We start from the raw sequence: 22,275 nt of genomic DNA, 5'->3' as shown, positions 1-22,275 counted from the left end.
TTAAAAGAGATAAAACGCAGATTACCTCCATTCAAGGCCCTCAAGGTAAAATTGCACTTTCCCATAATGATATTGTTCAAGAATTTTTAAATTTTTATTCCACATTATATAATACACCAGATTTTTGTGATGAGTCTCTAATTGATGCCTTTTTAAAACATTCTGATTTACCTCATATTTCTCCCTCTGATTAACTTGGGTTAGATTTGCCTATTACTAATGATGAAATCCTATCTGCCATTAAATTGCTTCCCGAAAATAAATCCCCTGGTCCTGATGGCATCCCTGCCGAGTTCTATAAAGAGTTTCAAAACCATCTTTTACCTTATTTGTACCAGATTTTTTCTCATTTTTCTTCCTCAGGTACCATTTCGGGCTCTTTTTCAGAAGCATTAATTGTTGTGCTTCCTAAACCTGATAAAGACCCTACCCTTGTTGCTAATTATCGTCCCATTTCTTTGATTAATCAGGATTGTAAATTATATGCTAAAATTATTGCCTCTAGGTTAGCCCCTGTCCTTCATTCTATCATCCACCCTGACCAATCTGGTTTTATGAAAAATAGATACTCTGCTAACAATACGAGAACGTTATTACATATTATTGAACAAAGCTCCACAATTCCTGTCCCCGCTGGTGTTATGGCATTAGATGCAGAAAAAGCTTTTGATAAAATTCATTGGCAATTTTTATTTAAAACTTTATTATCTTTTAATTTTGGGCCATCTTTTATTCGTATGCTTTCTGCTTTATACTATGCTCCCACTGCTCGATTGTTTATTAATGGCCAGATTTCTAACCAATTTTCCCTTTTTAGAGGAACTCGTCAGGGTTGCCCCCTATCCCCTCTTTTATTTTTATTGGGAATTGAGCCATTTCTTAATTTCATTCGTAAATGTGAAAACATTCATGGTATCACTATCAAAGATGTTACTGTTAAGACTTTGGCTTCTGCTGATGATGTGTTATTATTTATTAGTGATCCTGCTTCATCTGTTCCATTTTTACTTGATATTATTTCTAAATATTCAACTGTGTCAGGTTATAAATGAAATGTTAGTAAAACTGAATTTTTTCCGTTAAATATGTTATGTACTCCTGATATGTTACCTTCGCCGGATATTGTCTGGCAAAAGAGTAAGTTGAAATACCTTGGGATATTATTTTCCTCTTCCCTCCATGCTACCTTGAAATTGAATTGTGAGTTCATTCTTGAGTATATTAAGCAAAAGACTTCCAAATGGTCTTCCCTTCATCTTTCCTGGTGGGGGAGAATGGAGTCTATTGAAATGACTATTGCCCCAAAAATATTTTATTCTCTTGCTATGATACCAACTCAATTTCCGCTCAAGTTTTATAAAGATATTGATAAACTATTATCTGAATTTCTATGGAATAATAAGCCTCCCCGTATTGCCTATAAAAAGTTGAAGATTCCTAAATGCCAAGTTGGTTTTGCCTTACCTGATTTCTTTCTATATCATAAGGCATTTATCCTAAAACAAAGCTCCTTATGGTTTAATATTTCACCTATTGTTAGTCCTCCTATTTGGTTTCATATTGAAACTTCCCTTGTAAAACCTTTTCCTTTATTGTCCTTGTTAACTATGTCTCCTACCTCCAAGATTATACATTCCTCTTCCATAATCAAATCATCGAGATTAATATTTAATGATTTAGACTCCAATTTTGCATCCCCTTTGCTTTCTACGGTGCATGTGTCCCTGTGGCACAGCGCCTTGATCAAACTAAATAGGAATGTCTCTTCTTGGTCTTCCTGGATTGCTAAAAGGTATTTTCTATCTTAAAGATGTTTTCTTAGATAATGCATTTATTCCATTTAATCAACTCCAATTAAAATTAAATTTACCATTATCAGATTTATTAAAATATCAATTTCTTTGTAATTCTATTTTAGATTCCTTCCCAAATGGTATCCCATCTACAGTGTCAGCTGAGTTTGTACTTTATGTCAATACTGTTTCTTTGTCTTCTAAAGCAGTTTCTGTATTTTATAAGAAACTTACCGTCTCTTTAGGCTCCAATGTTGATACAATTTCCACTTTTTGGAATACTGAGCTCTCTTTGTCTATATCAACTGATTCATGGTCATTAATTTGGACTAATAGTATTTCTGGATATTTACCAGTGTCAATTTATCAAACCAATGCTTATATTTTGTTTAATTCTTTATGGACTCCATTGCGTTTATTTAAAACTAAATTATTACCATCAAACCTATGTTGGCATTGTAACTTACATCCTGGTTCTTTACGTCACATGTTATTTGATTGTCCTATTATTATGAAATTTTGGTCTGAAGTATGGAATGTGATATTGAAAATGTTACCTCTTTCTGATTTACTCTCTTATAATTTGATCATATGTAAATCAGTTAGTTTGAGTGTTCCTCTTGATGATACTGAGGCAAAGTTATTTAATTTTTTGGTTTCGGCTGCGTTAAAATCAATTACTTTTTGTTAGAAGGATGCTACTTCTCTTTCAGTTCATGCTTGGTGGTCTTGGATTATCTTTACAAGAAGAGGTGCTCAATTATCTTTACAAGGTGTTCATCATAATTCTTCACATTTTCAATCCTTTTGGTCTCCTATAGATTCATATGTAAAGTTATGATTCTTGTTTTCTTATTGTTCATATGTTATTGGTAACTCTATTTATCTAAGTTATTATGCTATGAATTGTATATTTCCACTTCCCTTTTTTCCCTTCCTTTTCCTTCCTTCCCCCCTTTATTGAGTTATCCTGTGATTGACAATACTATATTGCGATGTATTTATTTGTGATTACATATTTATGATTGTTCTTCTTCGCTCTCATGAAATGTGATGCAATTTTTTTTACAGTTTTTTGTATGTATTTCTGTGTTTCTCCATTGTCAAAATTCAATAAAATCTTACTGAACTTAAAAAAACAAAAAACCTTTCTAAACTCTTCCCTCTGACTTCTCCCCTCCAAAACTCCTTTTTACTCATCCAAAAGCCTCCTCCTACTGCTAAGACCTAAAAAAAAAATACTTCACTCTTTTATCCCTCCACTATCCTTTTCAATCAAAATTAACAGACTAACATGTTCACTTCTCAAATTCCATATTCAACTATACTAATATACTGCCCAAATAACTGAATAACATATCCACTACTCAAATTACTTCATATTTATACTATACTAATTTTTAAAACTAATCCTTCATGGGTTCCGGAGTGGCGTGCTACTCGCCAGAATAGCGCTTCAACACCCATCAGGGGAAGTGCTATATGAATGCAAATCTTTCTTCCCCTTTTATCCCTCTGCTATTCTTCTCACTCCAAGTAACTGTCTAATATCCACCACTGAAATTACTTCATATTTCACCATATTAATTCACCACTAATCCATTATAGACTTCCTGAATAGCGTGCGTCAACAAGCGCTATAAAAATCCAAACCTTTGTCCTCCTCTATCCTTCTGCTATCATTCCAAATCCAAATAACTGACTAACCTATCCACCACTTAAAATGTACTTGCATGTTTCACTATACTAATTCAACACTAATCCTCTATGGGTCCCAGAGTAGCATGCTACTCGTGGAAAAAGCGCTTTGACGCCTCGTCAAGGGTAGTAAGCGCTATATAAATGCAATTACAAAACAATACAATAGTTAACACAGGTAACTATGACTGCTGAATTTCACTGGTTTTGTGTGAGTGAAAATTTGAGGAAAACTATAAAGTCCCTGCAACCTTGATATTTTTTTATAGAATTTTGACATTTTTTTAAAAATTCCATTCCCTAACTATATTGACCCTGTAACCTTTGTTTTTAAGTGAATTATTAAAGTTTATAAAATGATATTTCCTGACTATGACAACCTTGTAACCTTTGGCTTTTTAAGTGAATTTCTACGGTTTTTCAAATTCTATTTCCTGAATATAACGTCCCTGTAACCGCTGTTTTCTTATAAAGTGAATTTCTTTGGTTTTGTAACTAGGATGGAATGATGGAAAAAGGGGGCAGGCCTCCGACCAGCTCTTAGGAATCCTGCTATATCTGAATTACTGGAGCTAAGAGGAGGACTTCTGGGCCCCCAAGAACCCTCAATATTGTAGAGGACTTCATCCCCCAACCACAGTGCACCAAGAAGCGTGTTTGCAGAGTAGTGGACAGAGTGGGGAGACCTCTCAGCAATTCTTCTGTGTGGGTCTTGTGTGGGCTTGTTGGCCCCCCAAGGACATTCTAGAGGCAAGGGGACTTCATCACCCAACAAACAGTGCAATCAGGAGGAAATGTTTGCACAGTGGTAGAGAAAGGGGCCGTGGCCTCCAAAGTACTCTCAGTACTCTCGCTCTGTGGGACTTACTGGAGACAATAGGAGGGATTGTTGGCCCCCAAGGACCCAGTGGAGTCAAGGGTACTTCATACCCCAACCAACACTGCTCCAGGAGGTGCATTTGCAGAGTAATGGATCTAGGAGGCATGGCCACCGACAACCTCTCAGCAATCCCACTGTATAGAAGTTACTGGAGTTACCAGGGAAGTAGTTTGCCCCCAAGGACCCTCAAGAGCCAAGGGAACTGCCTCCCCCAACTAGTCATACGCCGAGAGGTACATTTGCACAGTGGTGGAGAAAGGGGGCGTTGCCTCAGAAAACCTTTCAGCAATCACACTGTGTGGAACTTACTGGACATAACAGCAAGAGTAGTTTCCCCCCGGGATCCTATGGAGTTAAGGGGACTTCATCCCCCACTGATAGTGAGCCAGAAGGTGTGTTTTCAGATTTTGGTAAAAGGGGGCAGGGCCTCCGACAACTTGCTGGTCCCTTTTTTATTATATGGGGAGGGAGATGGCCCCTCTTCCCTGGGCCAATGTCAGTCCCAGGGATCCCATCCGCTCGATATATTGTAATTCTTAGGTAAATATATGATGGCTACAGAGGAAATTTATACAAAGCAAATAATAATTTTCAAGATAGGCATTAGTTAGAAAGCAATTATTAAAGAAATTTTTTTGTTTATGTCAACAATTCAACATTTATTGATTAAAAATTACAACCATTTAAAATCATAATAACCTGTACACAAGGACAATTAACTAAAACACAATTCATACACAATACTAAAAAAGAAGAATAATATTCATACAAAAAACTTAATATATATATAGACACACAGCTAAGGAAAAAATTAATCTGTTTCCTAAATCATGTTATGTTAAAAACTTAACAATTAAATGTTACTAAAACATCTCAAACTACGTGGCATGACATCATATAGTCTCTCGACGCGCGTTTCGGCGTTCCAACAAACGCCTTCTTCAGGAGCCACACAAGTACACTAAAATATACATGAAAAAGAAAAAGCATGTATAAGCATATATTTCGACAACTCTCTCAACATACTCTACAAAGTATTCTAAGCTTTTTACAAATTATCAAGTTACTATTCTTGTGTACTGTTGTCTTACTCAACATCCAAAAACCAAAAATCATTGGCACTTTTAATTATGTTCAAAACATATCAACATTAGAACAGTATTATCTTTATACACAAAGTTAAATGTCCTCTTTTGGGTGTAGCCATCTCTATCTGACAACTCATACTAGGGATAAACTTACACACAGATTCCTAGTTACAAAGTTATTTATTGTTTTTTGAGCAGCTGCTAAGCGGTATATTACCACAGGGGTTTAAGTGGATGTTCAATTTAAACCACAACCAGCAGGGTCATGGAATTAGAAAACGTTTTTTAAGGGGACATAGGTGCACCTTGATCTTTATTCAGTTTCCAAAAACTATGTGTCATAAAAATAACAAAACCCCTTATTTTTACTGTATATTCCAGCATATTAGCTATTGCCTGAAAACATTGTACCGCACTGGCATTCAATGACATTTCGCTAGTGCAGGGCGGACTTCATACACCATACCCAGTGGCTACTAATTTAGCAAAATTTTATAAATCAAATTAAGGATACGCTCTAAGCTCTGGTAAAACACTATCTTATCGCTTTATTCAATTTTAATATCCGTTGCTCCCTAGTCCATATTTTGTAAAGAAGTGCTTACCTAAGTTTAAAAGTTCCAGGGTATTAAGAGATATTTCCTTGGATCTGTGGTTCGTCTCTTTTTGATGTTAAATAATCAAGTTTTCTAGCTGTTAATAGAACGGATACCATTTTAATTATTTCATTAGGTCTCTCTATTTGGACATTCCGCCTAGACTTTACAGTGAAGTTGATTACACTTACTTTTGTTTGGTTTACTGCAACGTTGTTTCACTATTTGTAAATATTTAGCCAAGTTCGGGGACGTTTTAGGATACAATGTCCTCTCCGCTATTGAGAAAACGAAACAAGATAGTAAAAGCCCGTTCTCACTCGTTCGAGGTGCCTGTTTCGTTCACAAACATTTTACACTTTCTAAGGGTGCTATTTATACTTACAATATCTAATTTCGCTAAACCATCCTCCGACTCTCGATTCCAGATGAAATGGTTGTCAGGGACCTTCGTGATAAAATATGGAAACGTGCAGTCAAAGATTCTTGCACTTAGCTTTCCTTTCAAGTGGATCCTTGGCTATGGATACGCACCGTAGTCCCTAAGGAAACACATATATAACAAACCCGTTCAGTATTAGTTCCAGTTTAACTCTTTTAGGGCTGACCAAGTCTACTCTACACGATACTAAGTATCCGCTTTGATCTTCTTACCTAAAAAATGGTAGTTACGGGTTCAGCGGGGCTGCCAGAGATTCCAAGACGGCGTCTCCCGACCGTTAGATGTGATACTAACAGCGCGCCGCAGAAAGGTCCTTCTTATTGGGCTCTTTCGCGCGCACAAAAAACAAAAAACGGGCCATGTGACACGTTCAGCCAATAGCCCATTGCTGGTTGTCGTCAAAATATTTTAAAGCGATACTGCCCTCCGGATGTTAACTGAGCTCTAGCACCCGTATGTATAGGATTCAAACCAAGAATATCAAGGGCGATTTATTTTAAAGCGGCAGTACTTTCTAGATAGTCACCGCAATATGGAACCCCTATATACGGGATTCAAACGGAGCGTTAACAACAATCAACCTTATTAATTATTATGTTAAACCATGTTTTCTTATATCTGATTTCTTCATGGCTAGTGCTATCTCTAGCTATCTATCAGTCTTTTTATTCTTCCTTCATCATTTACGGGACCAAAAATAGTCCATTCTGTACAATCACGTTAGGGTGTGGCAATATACTGCGAAATTTCTTTAAAGATCTAACTGGACCTAAATGAAATGCCACGACATATATTACTAATAATTATCATAAAGGGAGGAAAGTGTAGATACTACCATTCCAACCTAAATTTCGATACTCTTCTCATATTAAAAAACTGCAAAGGGTATAACATATTAAAGAGATAAATTTATACTGCGTCCTTATGTAATGGCATTTTCCCAAGGGATATCACAGTTCAATCCTATCTTGAATGTGTTAAAAACAAATATCCAGAAGACTTCCCTTTTCTTCCTAATGGCGCATCCTCCTTTACTGTCAGGTGTTCTTATCTTTTCGAGGATACGCCATTGGAAGTCCTCAGGTTTATGGTTGCTCTCTAAAAAATGTTTCACTAGAGGAGCTGTGAGTTTCTGGGTTCTCACGGCAGATCTGTGCTCTGTCAAGCGTGTTTGGATAGATCTACTAGTCTCTCCCACATAGCCTAGACCACATGTGGATTTCAAAAAATAAACTACATTTGTAGTTTTGCAATTCCAAATGTCGTTTGCTCTTGCTGTATATCCATTATGTGTAAAAGATTCCCCACTGATAATATTGGTACAGGACTTACAGGAGGAACACTTCACGGTTCCTCGTACCGGAATGTTAGTCAGCAGAGATCTTTGATTCAAAATTCCATTTAAAGATTTAGAATTGAATCTAGAATGGACAATCTTATCCCATCCGCTCGAGCCAGGCATTTTTTTAAGGGGAGGGGGCCACCCAACACCCCTCATTGGGCCAAAGAAATGTTTTTTGCTCTGTGTTACCCTCCAAGAGGCCTAGGGGGTCAGGGTGTTTCTACCATGCCCCCTTTTCTATTTTTACGTTTCTTTCTGAGACTCAGTTCTATCCGAATCACATAATGGCTGCCAACACTTCCTGTATTAAAGGGTTTGCAACTAATGAGATCTCAGCACGAGATCGGGTGGGGTCACAGAACCCCCGTTTCTCTGGATATACAACTGGAAATTTCTTAAAATAACTCCGCAACTACTGAATGGATTCACACCAAATAGCAAAAAGGCACTTCCTCGAACCCTCATCTACATTCCTGCCAAAATTTGGTGTAATTCTGTTTATCAGTTTGCGCTGTAGCTGGTTGTAAAGTTTCCTGTAGAAATTAACATGGGCAAATTGTGTTTTGTGCACTACTTTTTACCAGCTCCCGCTTGATAGATTATCCCAAAACTTTAAAAACAGCAGCTTAATTGAGCGTCAAACCATTTTTAAAAACTAAAACAGTGGGATTGCTGAGAGGTGCTAGAAGGCCGTGCCCCCTTTCTCGATCACTCTACAAACACACCTCCTGATGTTCTCTTGGTTGGGGGATGAAGTCCCCTTCACTGCTGTGGGTCATTAGGGACCAACTAGCCTACCTGTTACCTCCAGTAAGCCCCACACAGTAGGATTGCTGAGAGGTGGTCACAGGCCACAACCCCTTTCTCCACCACTCTGTAAATGTTCCTCTTGTTGTGCTTTTGGTTGGAAGATGACACCCCTTGCCTCTTGAGGGTCGCTGGTGGGCAACTAGCCCTACTGTTACCTCTAGTAAGCCACACACAGCTGGATTGCTGAGAGGTGGTCAGAGGCTTTGCCCCCTTTCTACACCACTGCCACACTGCTGCTTGGGGGATGAAGTCTACTTTACTCCTAAGGCCCTCAGTACACAAGGTGAGCTCATCACCCCACTAGCAGTATGCCGAGAGGTGCGTTTGCGAGTGGTGGAAAAAGGGGCATGGCCTCCGACCACCTCTCAGCAATCAAGCTGTGTGGGGCTTACTGGAGGTAATAGGTGGGTTCCCTTTAACTTCATTTTTTTAAAATGCTGTGCCCTGGGGTCCTATGGGCCCATAATCAGCACAGGGTGGGAGGCCATGTTGCTCCCCTCCCCATTCGAAAAATGCCTGGCCCAAGTGGATGAGGTCCCCAGTCCAAACACGGCCCAGGGAAGACGGGGCACATGGCACCCGTTTCTTTGTTTAAAAAAGAAAATGCTACCGGCACAATGCTGGAGGTCCATCCCCCTTTACAGACCACTCTGCAATCGCTCCTCCTGGTGCGCTGCTGGTTGGAGAATGAAGTCCCTTCGGCTGCTGAGGGCCCTTAGGGGCCAACAAGACCTTCTGTTACCTCCAGTAAGTCCCACACAGCGGGATTGCTGAGAGGTGGTTGAAGGACATGCCCCTTTCTCTGCCAGCCTGCAAATAAGCCTCACAATGTGTGAGACTTACTGGAGGTAACAGAAGGAGTTGTTGGCCCCCAAGGATGTACTTATTGGCCAACTACCCCTCTTGTTACCTTCAGTACATCTGACACACACCCTTTTTCCACCACTCTGCAAACACTTTTCCTGGTGCACTACTAGTTGGGGGATACAGTCCACTTTACTCCTGAGGGACCTTGGGGGCCAAAAAGCCCTCATGGTACCTCCTGTAAGTCCTGCACAGCGGTATGCCTAAGTGCCGGCAGAGGCCCAGCTCCCATATTTTAACACTCTGGAAATGTGACTACTACTTAAAAAACATAGAAATCCACTGAAAGAAACAAAGGTTACAGGGTCTTTATAGTTAAGCTCAGATTTCACCTGTACAAAACCAGTGAAATTTAGCAATTTTAGTTACCAGAGCTAACTATAACTCATGCTACCCACAATGCACTGCTTATGACCTCACATATTAGATCACATGACATGGTCAGTGACATCTCAGATGACATCCCTTATGACATCTCAAATTACATCACTGATGTAATTATCCACAGAGTCACTGATGTACCCACTCACACCCCATAGAACCTTTCAATCACCTATTCCCATATAACCATTCACAAGCCCATTCACAGACCCATATCAGTAGTCCTCACCCACCCACTCACCCATACAGGCACTCATACAGCCACTCAGTCACTAATACAGCCACTGACATATCCCCTCATACACCCATCCAGCCTCTCACAAACTGAGTCAGTCACCCATACAGCTACCCACACATCTAGTCACTCACCCATATAGTCAATCACACAGCCTTCTACTCACCCATATAGATGTACACACATCCACTCACTTACTCATACAGATATTAATACATACTCACTCACCTATACAGTCATTGACACAAGCACACACTCACCCCTAAAACTCTCATATTCACTCACTCGCCCATACAGTCACTCATGTAACCCATCACTCACCTATATTGCCTTTCACATACCCAGTTACTCACCCATATACCACTGACACATCCACTTTTTCATTCACACAGCCACACACACACTCTCACCCATACAGCCCCTCACACACACACTCAATAACCCATACAGCAACTGACTCACCCACTCACTCATCCATACAGGCAGTCACATACCCCCTTACCCATGCACAAAGACATTCAGACAGTCATACAGGTACTCAGACAACCAATCACTTACCAATACAGTCACTCACGTTCTCACTCACATACTCATGCAACCACTTTGACACCAAATGACAGACTGATACAGAAATTCACACAACCAGTCATGCACCCACTGAATCATCCATACCGACACTCATACACCGACTGAATCATAAGTACAACTTGGTATAGGTATTTAACACTCATACACTTTTCAAAAACACTCACAGTCACTGGATGATTAGATCAGTTCTGTCATTTGAGATGTCATGAGTGATGTACTGTGGGAGGCCATAAGCAGTGCATTGCAGGGGCATGTGTTAAACGTAGCTCAGGTAACTATAACTGCTGAATTTCTATGTTTTGTGTACAAGTGAAATGTGAGACTAACTTAACATCCCTGTAACCTTTGGCCGATTTTTAAATTTTATTTCCTAACTATAATGTCCCTGTGACCTTTGTTTTTTTCAGTGAATTTCTTAGTTTTAAACACTAATTCTATTTCCTAAGTATAAACCTTTTAACCTTTTTTTCAGTGAATTTCTATGTTTTTAAATATTCTATTTCCTAACTTTAACAACCCTGTAACCTTTGTGTGGTTACGTGAATTTCTAACATTTTCTATATTTTGTTCCCTAATTTTAACATCAATGTAACCTTTTGATTTTACAGTGAATATATACTGGGTAATTAGTAACTGGTACCTCATTGGGTAAATTTCTAGTGCACATTCTATACTACAGCTGTGTAAAGGACCATGAGGTAATGTCTCCAGTGCTGTTGTGTGCATTTAACTTTGGCAAAGTAATTTTTCCTCTACTTCCTAGTCCCAGAAGTCTGTGCTAATATGAATACTCATATAAAGAAGATGATGAGACTACAAAAGGGCGAATTTCCACCAAACAAGGGTATGTTTTCTTAACTTTATGAACAAAGTGCTTCTTTGTAGCTGTCCTCATATTCCTCTGCATTAAGAACGTGTCACCAAAAATGTTGGGAAACCGACCCACGAGGCCTTTTAGAAAACATTCAATCAACATGGGAAAAAGTAGGCAGACCTTTGCCTACTGTTAACTTGGACAGCGCAGAAGTAAAAGGGTAGAGCTTTTAAGCAATTTCCCACATTTGCATACTCCTAGTAATTCAAAGGAACAACAATGGAGTTTGCTGTCTCCAGGACATGAGAAGATAGAATCCACTTGTGACACTCACTTCAGAGAGATTGTGGTTTGATGGATGAATGATGCATCAAGGGTTTCACATTGTTTTCAAGATAGAATTGCAGAGAAGGCATACTTCCTTTGCCTTCGCTAAGCCTAAGAAGTTAAGAATGTGGGGAGGGAATGTGGCCTAACGGCTAGGGTGGTCCACCTCAGAGCTGGGGATCCGAGTTCAAGTCTCGGCAGGGATGCTCAACATTCTGTGATTCTGGGCAAATCACATAATCTGCCCGTGTCTAACAAAAATGAAAGTGTCCATCTGTAACGTAACTGGTGTTCATGTAAAGCACTCTGATGCCTTCGGGTCTAGTTCACATTATATAAAACTCCATAAAAATAATAAGATCATTTGTGCTTTACATATGTTGAGCTTCACCTGGGACACTTGATATGCTAATGTTTGTAAGGGCTTCATGTTAAGACTTATATTTTCTGAAAGGAGAATGAATGAGGGCCAGCATGAAAAGTTACCTGTCCATTCATCCGACAAGAGTCCACAGTTTTGCACAAAATATTTGCTCAGCTGAAGTACTTTCTGCCAGTGAATTAATAAGTACTAACTTGATTTGATGGATAAATATCTATTGCATATTTTGCTGTGCAGATTTGTAATGCACCATGAAGAAATGTCTCCATTGACCTTGTGTGTGTTTAATTGTGGTAATGTAATCAAAGAACAGTGTGCATTTTTATAGTAGAGCCCTCATTACTCCCAGTACCACATTGCAGAGACCCCTGTCAACCCTTGCAGCCAATGAGATTATTAGAGCGGAAATTAAAATGTTGTTTTCCTCTTAATCTTTTGGTTTCTATTATTGAGCATTTTTTTGTCTGGGAGTATGTCAGTGAGTTTATAGATGAGTGCATGTGTGTGTTAGTGTCTGTATGGGTGAGTGAGTGGGTGTGTCATTGGCTGCATAGGTAAGTTAATGTGTGTGAGTGCTTGTATCAGTGAGTAACTGGGCTTGTGACTGGCTGTATGAGTGTGTGAGTGGGTGTGTGAGTAGCTCTATGGTTAAGTGAGTAACTGTGATAATGGCTGTCTGAATGAGTAGGTACATTAGTGGTTATATGGGTAAGTGAGTAGGTGTGTTAGTGCCTGTGTGGGGGAATGAGTGCATTTGGATCAGCATGTATCAGTGACGGGGTCTGTGATTAGCTGTATAGGTGACTGATCATGTGTAAGTGCTGTATGGGTGAGTGAGTGAGTATGTGAGTATCTTTATGAGTGAGTGAGTGGGTGTGTGAATGTTGTATGAGTGAGTGAGTGCATGAGTAGTTGTATGAGTGAGTGAAAGGGAACACAATTAGCTTTATTGATGAGTCACTGGGTATGGGAGTAGCTCTACGGGTGAGTTAGTGGGTACATAAGTGACTGTATGAATGAGTGCATGGGTACATGGGTACCAGCGTAAGTGAGTGAAGTGGTGCACGAGTGGCTGTATGGGTAAGTGAGGGAGATGGTGTATCACTGGATATACGAGTGACTAGTATTTGACTAACTGTATGGGTAGGTAAGTGACTGCATCAGTGGTGAATGTGTGTGACTTTGTGTGGGTGCCTATGTGGGTTAGTGAGTAGATATGTCAGTGGCTGTATGGGTGGGTGGGTCACTGGGTGCCAGAGTGGCTGTATGGGTCAGACAGTATGTGTGAGTAGTTGTATGAGTGAGTACGTGCGTTTGAGTAGCAACAGGGGTATTAGTGGATGTATGAGTGAGTTAGTGAGTGTGTGAGTGAGTTGTAATATGTAAGAGACTGGGTGAGTGAGTACCTTTATAAGTGAGTGAAATGGGGCATGAGTGGTTGTTTGAGTAAGTGAGTACATGAGTGGTATATGGGTAAGTGGAAAAATGAGTGCTTGTTTGAGTGAGTGAATGAGTGTGTGAATGGTGTATTCATTATTAGAACATTGGAATGTTGAGTACTCCATTGAAGACAATAGGATGCTCTTGGATTCTAATGGCTGGTAGAAGCCCAAATAATCATCATTCCAATGTTCTGGTTCCACAGTTGTTGTGAACAAAGGTATCATGGAGCCGGGGGGGATTTCAAATTCCTCGGGCTCTGTGAGGCCTTTATGTCACTAATTAGAAAATTCTTCTCTTTAGGGTCAGAATGTTCTTATAGCCGTACAGCACTCCATAGTGGGCTATACCAGCCATTAAGGGCCATCTCCCTTCTTTACCCCTGGAGTAGGCCTTTATTGGCCAGTGGCCATAAGGCTATAGTGAGTGTGTGTGCGTGAGTGACTGCATATGTGCATGAATGCATGTGTCAGTGGTACATGGTTGAATGAGTGGGTCTCTGCGTGACTGAATGGGAACGTTTGTGGATATGTTAATGGCTAAGTATGGGTGAGTTAGTAGATGTGTTACTTACTGTATGAGTTAGTGAGTAGGTGTATCAGTGGGTATATGGTTTACTGAGTGGTTGTATCAGTGCTCCATCTTTAAGTAAATGACAGTACCTCTGTAGATGAGTGATTATATCAGTAACTAGCTGTCTGGGATAGCCTAGTGGGTGTGTTAGTGACTGTATACATGAATTAGTTGGTGTGACTGCTACTAGTGTGTCTGTGTGGTTGTGTTAATGGCTGTATCGGTGTGTGTCTCAATGTGTTAGTGAAGGCTTCACTCTCTGCCTTGGTGTGTACCTTGACAGTATAAGTTACTAAAACAACATAGACATAATATATTATTATTATATTATTCCAGTAGATGCTGCCAATCATCTCTTCAATAAAAACATAAATATAAGTTGGTATAACATTTTCCAAAAATACATATTATACTTTACATTTTTCCAATGCATAGGTTCATATTATAATCAAAAGAGTACCCATTTGATATGCTGTAATAGTATTTTACATTTCATTAATGCATTTCATTTTGTCTTTTTTACTGTTCTCAGCTTTCATACTTGTGCACCGTAAACAATGTACTGTGTACATATTGAACCTTTAACAATGGGGAAAAACAATCATAATGATTGTAAAAAAATAAAAACTGCACAGTATATCACTACAAATCAGTAACACTAGGCATTGCCCTCACTACAATTATTTAATCAATTGTTTTACTTGTAGTTACTCCACTAATCTAGAGAATCATTTGTTAAAAATAACTGCTTTATTGTTATAATTAGTAAAATACAAGTGATAGATATAAAGCACACTTTAATTTTGGAGATCATTTTAAAAATATCACTCCTGGTACACTGAATATGTCTTAAACACTGATGATCCATGTTGAAGAAATACCGTACACCATTTTTAAAATGAAAAATCCTGCTTAGACCTTTGGTTGTAGTAACAACAGGTAAGAATTTGAAAGTTTGAAAGGAATTTTTTGTTTGAATTTATGGTTGGAGTCATTGCATTCCATCCGTCCAGTTTCACTCTTTAAATAGACAGTATAGTGTCCAATGTTACATTAAGTACTTTGTGAAAAATGGTAGCCAAGGTAGTATAAGTTCTTCCAGAAAATGATATTTGTACTGCTTTGAAGTTTGTAAGTTCAGTTACCAATGTAGATCCATCTGCTCTGAATCATTGTAGCCTTATTATATGGTATGTTCCACTTCTTTGTATAAGCAATGTGGACATAACATCTGATGAACAATTTAGGCAGGTCATATTTGGGTTAGCATTTAGATTAATTTGTCAAAAGACACAGTATTGCAATCCGGTATTATTAAGAATAAAAATAGCTTCACATTGATTTGAGTTTGTAGACGTAAAAGAACAATCTTCACAGTCATGGTTTCATGTGTAAACTGAGTCCAAATAAGTTATCAATTCTGGCTTCTTCTTTCAAAACTCCAAGGATGACCATTATAAATTATTGCACATCTTGTTGAGTATTCTGAGTAAATAGTACTGATCACCTACATATATATACTAGATCTCGAATACCTGAAGCACAAAGTATTATATGTAAACATTGGAGCAAATCACACAATGCAGAACATAATCTCTTCCGTGGTTTCTGTTCAATTGCATTTATAAGATTTGATAAATGAAACAGTACATTGAGAACAGTCTTTGCCTAGCAGTTGAAGTGTTTGACAACTCCCCCATTCTCCAGTGTTTTCCTCTTTACACCTTCCTTGTTCTTCTTTTCCTTTTTTTCAGTAAAATCTGTGTATATTATTTTGGGAGCTTTGGCTTTGCACAGATTATCCATTTTACATAAATGGGATACTGCCCTAATTGAAGAGAGTTTACACTTGTTGACCGATTGTACTTTCTGATTCAATTTGTATCTGCACTAACTTTCCTGTCATTAAAATCAACCAAAAACAAACCAATCAATGGGCCTTATCATGATGAATTTTGGGCGAGGTATCGCAGCGGGATTAGGATCGCCCTACAAGTAGTCGGCGGTCCACCCGCCATGTTATGATATGACTGCCGTGTAGGCAGTTGGAAACATCTCTTTTTCAATTGTGGCCTGTGCTGTGGCCCGGGAAATGGCCACAGCACAGGCCGCAGTAGAACATGGGAAGTTTTTGATCTTCCATGCACCATGTGGTGCCTGGCACACAGTGCATAGATGTTTTGGGGGGGTACCACATGTGCCCCCAAAAGTCCCTTTCGAACAGCCTTTCCATGGTGTGGGACCTCCATGGAAAGGCTTTGGGAAATGCATATTGTAATCCCTGCAGTGGTGCCTCCACAGGCACCATCTTCATTGTAGGGAATGCAGTCCGACTGTCTCCCCGACTGACTCCTTGAGCCTGTTGGAGGAGATGGTCTTTCCACCACCCTCTGCGCTCCAACAGCCAGTATCATAAACCGAGAGTAAGACCGCGGCCCTAGATGTCCTGCAGTCCTGGATACAGATTTTTCCAATGAATTCAATTTTGCTTGCAATTTTGCACTGGCAGTACTTTCAACCCCTGATGCTCCATTTTGTCTCTTGCTGTAATTTCCAAACTGTCTTCTTACCCAAGTTTTAGTAAGTGTTCATTCAATTGGAGCATTCTTTACGTATAGGCATTAAACAAACTATGGACTTCCCTTCTTCAATGATATTGAACATTAGCTGTGCAGCTGTGTACTTAGAGGAGAATGGTTTCGTAATAAGTTGACTTTCTATGGTATGCTTCTCCTCCTTTGTCAGAACTCCCACTTCAGATGCTTAACACATATTATTAAGTAGTTCCTTGTGTATTGGAAGTTTAGCCAAATGTTTACATTGCCACAACTTTCCAAAGAACTCTGAGTTTCTTCATGGAGAAGTGTCTTAAAAACAGCCTGTTCTTTGATGGGGTTAAGTTGCATTAGGTCACCAAAGACAATGAAATGCTTTCCTCCAAACTGCACATCATACACTGTTTTTAAAGTCTCTTATATGTTCAAGTGTATGAACTTGAGCATTAAGTTTGAGACTGTGCTCACCTCATTAATGATTAAAAGCTTCAGTTTCTTCTATACTCTTGACACCTCATGACAAGCTCCACCTGCAGTTTATCGTTATGTTCAGCAGGTAGCAGTAGTAGTCGATGTCCAGTAATTCCTTTAATGTTATGTGCATCTAATCCAGTTGAAGCTGTTACTATACATGATAAACTTGGTCTTGTTGTAAGCTGTAAGAACTTTAATTAAAAAGCTTTTCCAGGTGTCAGCTTGACCACTGTTGCATAATAGTATTGGCTTAAATCAAGAGCATATACATTCTTTCTTCTCAATGAGGAATCTGTGCTGTTTTGTCTATTACCGCTATATAAATGTCTTTCTTTTGGTCGTTCAGTTGTCTAACTAACTGTTCGAAAGCAACAGTTTCCTTTCTAGCTTGTTCCATTGCAGTTTCCACCTCATCCTCTGCTATTGCGGCTTAATTTTCAATAATGGGTTGTCCAAGAGGATCTTGCATCAGTGGTGCAGAAATTTGACTGTTTTGAGAACAACCCTTAGCTATCTCAGCAGCAATTGTTTCTTCCTGTTCAATCTCATCATTTAAAATTTGCAACTAGTTTGGGAAGACTGAATACTGAATGTTGTCTTTCACAGCATTGAAAGAATCTTCACAGCAGTCGTAGTGTCTGAGTAATTTTGATTCAACAAGCCAAGGTTAGATGAGTTATAGCAGTGCCAAATAGAAAAACTCTTTTCTGTCTGGAGTTTAGTAACTAAGGGGCATATGTAGGTAATTTTGGTTTTGCGATTCTCAAATTGCGATTTTTAGGGAATCGCAATTAGAGAATCGCAAAACGAAATGTAGGTAGGATTAGCAATTTTTTTTGCAAATCCCACTTATTCCTTATTTGCGAATCGCAAATTGAGATTCACAAAGAAGGAATACCTTCTCATTCATTCCTATGGGCTAGAAGGCCCATAGGAACGAATGGGCCCATGGGAATGAATGGGAAGACATTCTCAATTTGCGATTCTCAATTCGAGAATCGCAAATTGAGAATGCAATTTCAGGGTTGTAAGGGTGTCAATAGGACACCCTATTGTACCCCTGAAATTAACATGTGTGCACATGTGGCCCACATACCCGCATGGCACTTAGAATAATGCCAAAAAGTGCATTTTTCAAAGAAATCGCAAATTACCACCAACCTGAAGTTGGTGGTATTTTTCGATTCCTTAAGCCAAAATTCGCACAACTTGGGTGTTTCCTACATTGCATTTAAGGAATCACAACTTGCGATTCTTTAAATGCAATAGCAAAATAAGGAATCGCAAACTTTGTAAGTCCTTATTTTGCATGTGGGTTTTTGTGTGCTACATAGCACACTGCCCTAATTGCGATAGCAAATGCTGAAATTCTGCGAATTTCAGCTTTTGCAAGCGCAATTAAGCTTCCTACATGTGGCCCTAAGTTTACTGTGGTTAATTACATTTCCTTTTACATGTCTTACCAAACAACCATCACATCCACGTACTCCATATTTTCCTTCTTGTATGTTTCCAGTTACATTGTTACTGTATATGTAATGTTGAAATACTTCATGAATGCACATATTTTCTAGATGTGGACTCCTTCCTGCATAGTACATAACCAACATATTTGATTTTATGATGTCTGTTCTTTCCTGGTTGAACTCTGCTAGGTAATGAATGTCTGGGAAAAACGTTAACACTTTATTTAATGGATTTGCGAGACCTACACTTACCTAAACAATTCCCATTGACTTCGAGAACAAACTGGCTGAGCTCAACCGGTCACAGCAATCATAGTACCCCATCTCTATACGGGAAACCATTTTTAAGCTGAAGCTGTATGATTTTTGGGTTACAGTCTTTTCTGCAGAAATGTTCTTTTTATTTTCTCTTTCTAGAATTAGGGCTGTGGGCACCTCAGCTGCAGAAGGGGGAGGGGTCAGCATTTAGGAGCTATTAGTGTTTCTGTATGACAGGAGAAGTTACTTAACAGTGATAGATGCTGATTTTACAATTGTGGAACCAGGTTTGAGTCCCTGTGTTGGTTTAACATGCTATGATTCTGGTATCACTTATTCTCATAGTGTGTACAGAAAATGACTCTGGCCTTGTGTAATGTAACTGGTGATCATTTAAGTTGCTCAAATGCCCTTGGGCAGAGTGTGCTCTATGTAAAACACCAAAAACAAAAAAGGGACAGACATTTCCTTCATTTCTGTCTTCTCTGATTATGTCATCTATAAAGTGACATGCCGAGCAACAGCGATGGAGTTGTCTGCAACACATTTTATATCCACATTTTGAGAATCACAGGGTTATAGTTATTAATATACTTGGATGCCTCTGTTCTGCTCAGGTTATATGTGTTTTTCAGTGATTTACATGTCAGTGTATGTCTGACGGCAGAGAAAAAGCTAGTCACTCTTCCTTGTGAAAACGACAGGTCATGGGAATCCATCTTGCATTAAAGTTTCCTTTGCATCTGTACTTTTTGCTGCAGTACTTCTGGCATCTATGTTATACTGTTCTATAAAAGAGACTAGAGACTCCTCACTGTCTGTTTCAAATGTTCTGATTTTGAAGATTAACTCCTGTCTTTAGTATGTGGTTTACAGCATATGAAAGTTCAGACAATCCACTCTCAAACAGTAGATGGAAAATGTATGGAATGCACTGGTGAAATCTTAGATCCTCAGATTATAATCTGATTGACCGGTATTCAGCTATTGGTATCTATATGGGGAAGTGATTATGGCTGCCACCTGCTCCAGTGGGAAACAGCTGTAGAAAATAGTGAGCCTCTAAACTTTTCTCACACAGACTCATGGAGCTTCTTTTCTTGTTTACTTTGAAGGAGACCAATAGCATCTCTGATAACTTCTTAAGACTGCAGGGGATGGATGCTGTAGTGTTCATAAATTTCTTCTGATATTGATCGATCTACTTTTTCAATGTTTACACTTCATGGTACTGTTTCATCCTCCATATATGTGTTATCTCAACAATTTTTATAATAAAAATATTTTGTATCAGGTGTAAAGTTTTTTTTTTTTTACTTTATTAACATCCACTAACTCTTGCCAGATGTGTTTGCTCTTGGTTGGCACACCATTCAATAGAATGAAAACTGGTTCATCAATATCACTCTCGACCCCTCCTGTTTCAATAATCTGTTTAAAATCAAAAGGTAAATAACAAATCTTCTTTTAAGGTTTTTCTATAGCTCAGTTGGTAACAGCTTCTCTGTCTTTGGATCCATTCAAACTATAGACTGCAATGTGTGTGCACATTTTTTTTTGTCCTCATTTGTGCCATCTTTGTAGTTTTTAGCAAGCCAGGTCTCCTCTTGAAAAGGTGAACCGCCAAGGTAGAAGAGGCAAGACCATGTCTAAAACTGCCAGCTAATTCTTTAGAATTCTTTAGAAACCAACATCTCGAGGCCACTCTGATGGATCCTTTTGGAGTCAAATAATCGCGTATTGGTAAAATCATTAGACAGCCCTTCCTATTCTATGGCATATTTTTGTCCCACAAGTCCCAATATCTTGTACGTTTGTTTACCCCTCTGAGTGTATCTAAGCTCCTGAACTTATTGACTTGAAGAAGCCAGTCATCTATCTTAGGAGGAGATGGAAGAATCCACTCTCTACATATTTCATGTCTAGCTAATAACATCAGGGTAAATAAGAGGCCTTTCTGATTCTTATTTAGAGCAACATCATAATCATTACCCTCTAAGATACCAAAGATAACATTAAAGGAGCTTACCTTCATATTGGTGTTTAGTGCTTTATTAGTTATCTTACCAAACTCCTTTCAATAGATGTCAAGGTGTGCACATTGATGAAACATGTGGACATCGTTTGCCTTAATTTCACCACACTGCGGACTTTTTCTTGTCACCTGATTATTTATTTTGGATAGACACTCTGGCGTCCAATAGGATCTGTGTAGGGTAAAGAGATGATTTCTCCTGAGTGGTGCAGAAACAGTAATAAACCATAAAAAAGTGCAAGATACTTGCCATTGCTGTTGCAAGTTTTGGGCCGGGAAGATCTTCTTCCAATTTTCGTCTGGTGTGTTAAAGTCTGCTTATTTCCTTTCGGTCAAGTACCAATACCATTTAGAGACTTCTTTTGGAGCTGAGTCTTTTAGTATTTCCTCCTCTATTCCTTCCATTTTAACTGGCATTTTCTCTTGTTCCTCACACCAACTTGCCAGCTGATAGTATTTAATAATAATAATATTAATAATAATAAGGAAACTTATAAAGCACCTGGTTAGGCACACTGGCGTGTCCCCGCGCTGTGGTGAGTGAGAGGCCCCTTACCCCCACTGTGCTGCAGGCACCCCGCCCCTTCCTGTGCTGGAACACCCATATATATTATTGAAAGAACAGGAAGGTTTTAAGCTTGTTTCTGAACCTAGCCTCCAAAGGTTCCAGACGCAGCTCACCAGGAAGTTTTTTCCAGCTCCACGCTCCAGATCATTCCAGGAGCCGGAATGATCTGCTGCCCATATGGGCCTTTTTGATTTTGGGGATCACCAGCAAGCCAGTACCCGTGGACCTGAGGGAGCGGACAGGCCTATAGGTCGTGATTAAGGTTTGCAGACGCCTAGGCCCCCTTCCCTGAATGATCCGATGACACGTGCATAAGGCCTTATACACAATCCTCTTCCTAACCGGCAGACAATGAAGAGCCTCTACCACAGATTTCGACACCGCTCTTCTAGGAAGTCTCAGGACCAGCCGAGCAGCTGCATTTTGCAGCACCTGCAAATGGTAAAGGCTCTTAACCGTGGCCCCTAAGTACAGTAAGTTGCCATAGTCTAATCGTGAGGTAACAAGGACGTGCACCAGCGTCCTTCTGGCTCCAGAAGGGAGATGGTCAATGATTTTACGTAGACCTTTTAGGACACCAAAGCAGGCCCCCACCACACGACTGATCTGTGGGGCAAATGTAAGGTCCGAATCGACCCATACACCCAGGTTCTTAGCCTGTTGGCA

Source organism: Lissotriton helveticus, chromosome 2_1 (assembly GCF_964261635.1).
Source record: "Lissotriton helveticus chromosome 2_1, aLisHel1.1, whole genome shotgun sequence".
Classification (NCBI taxonomy): domain Eukaryota; kingdom Metazoa; phylum Chordata; class Amphibia; order Caudata; family Salamandridae; genus Lissotriton; species Lissotriton helveticus.
This window is presented reverse-complemented; position numbering follows the sequence as displayed.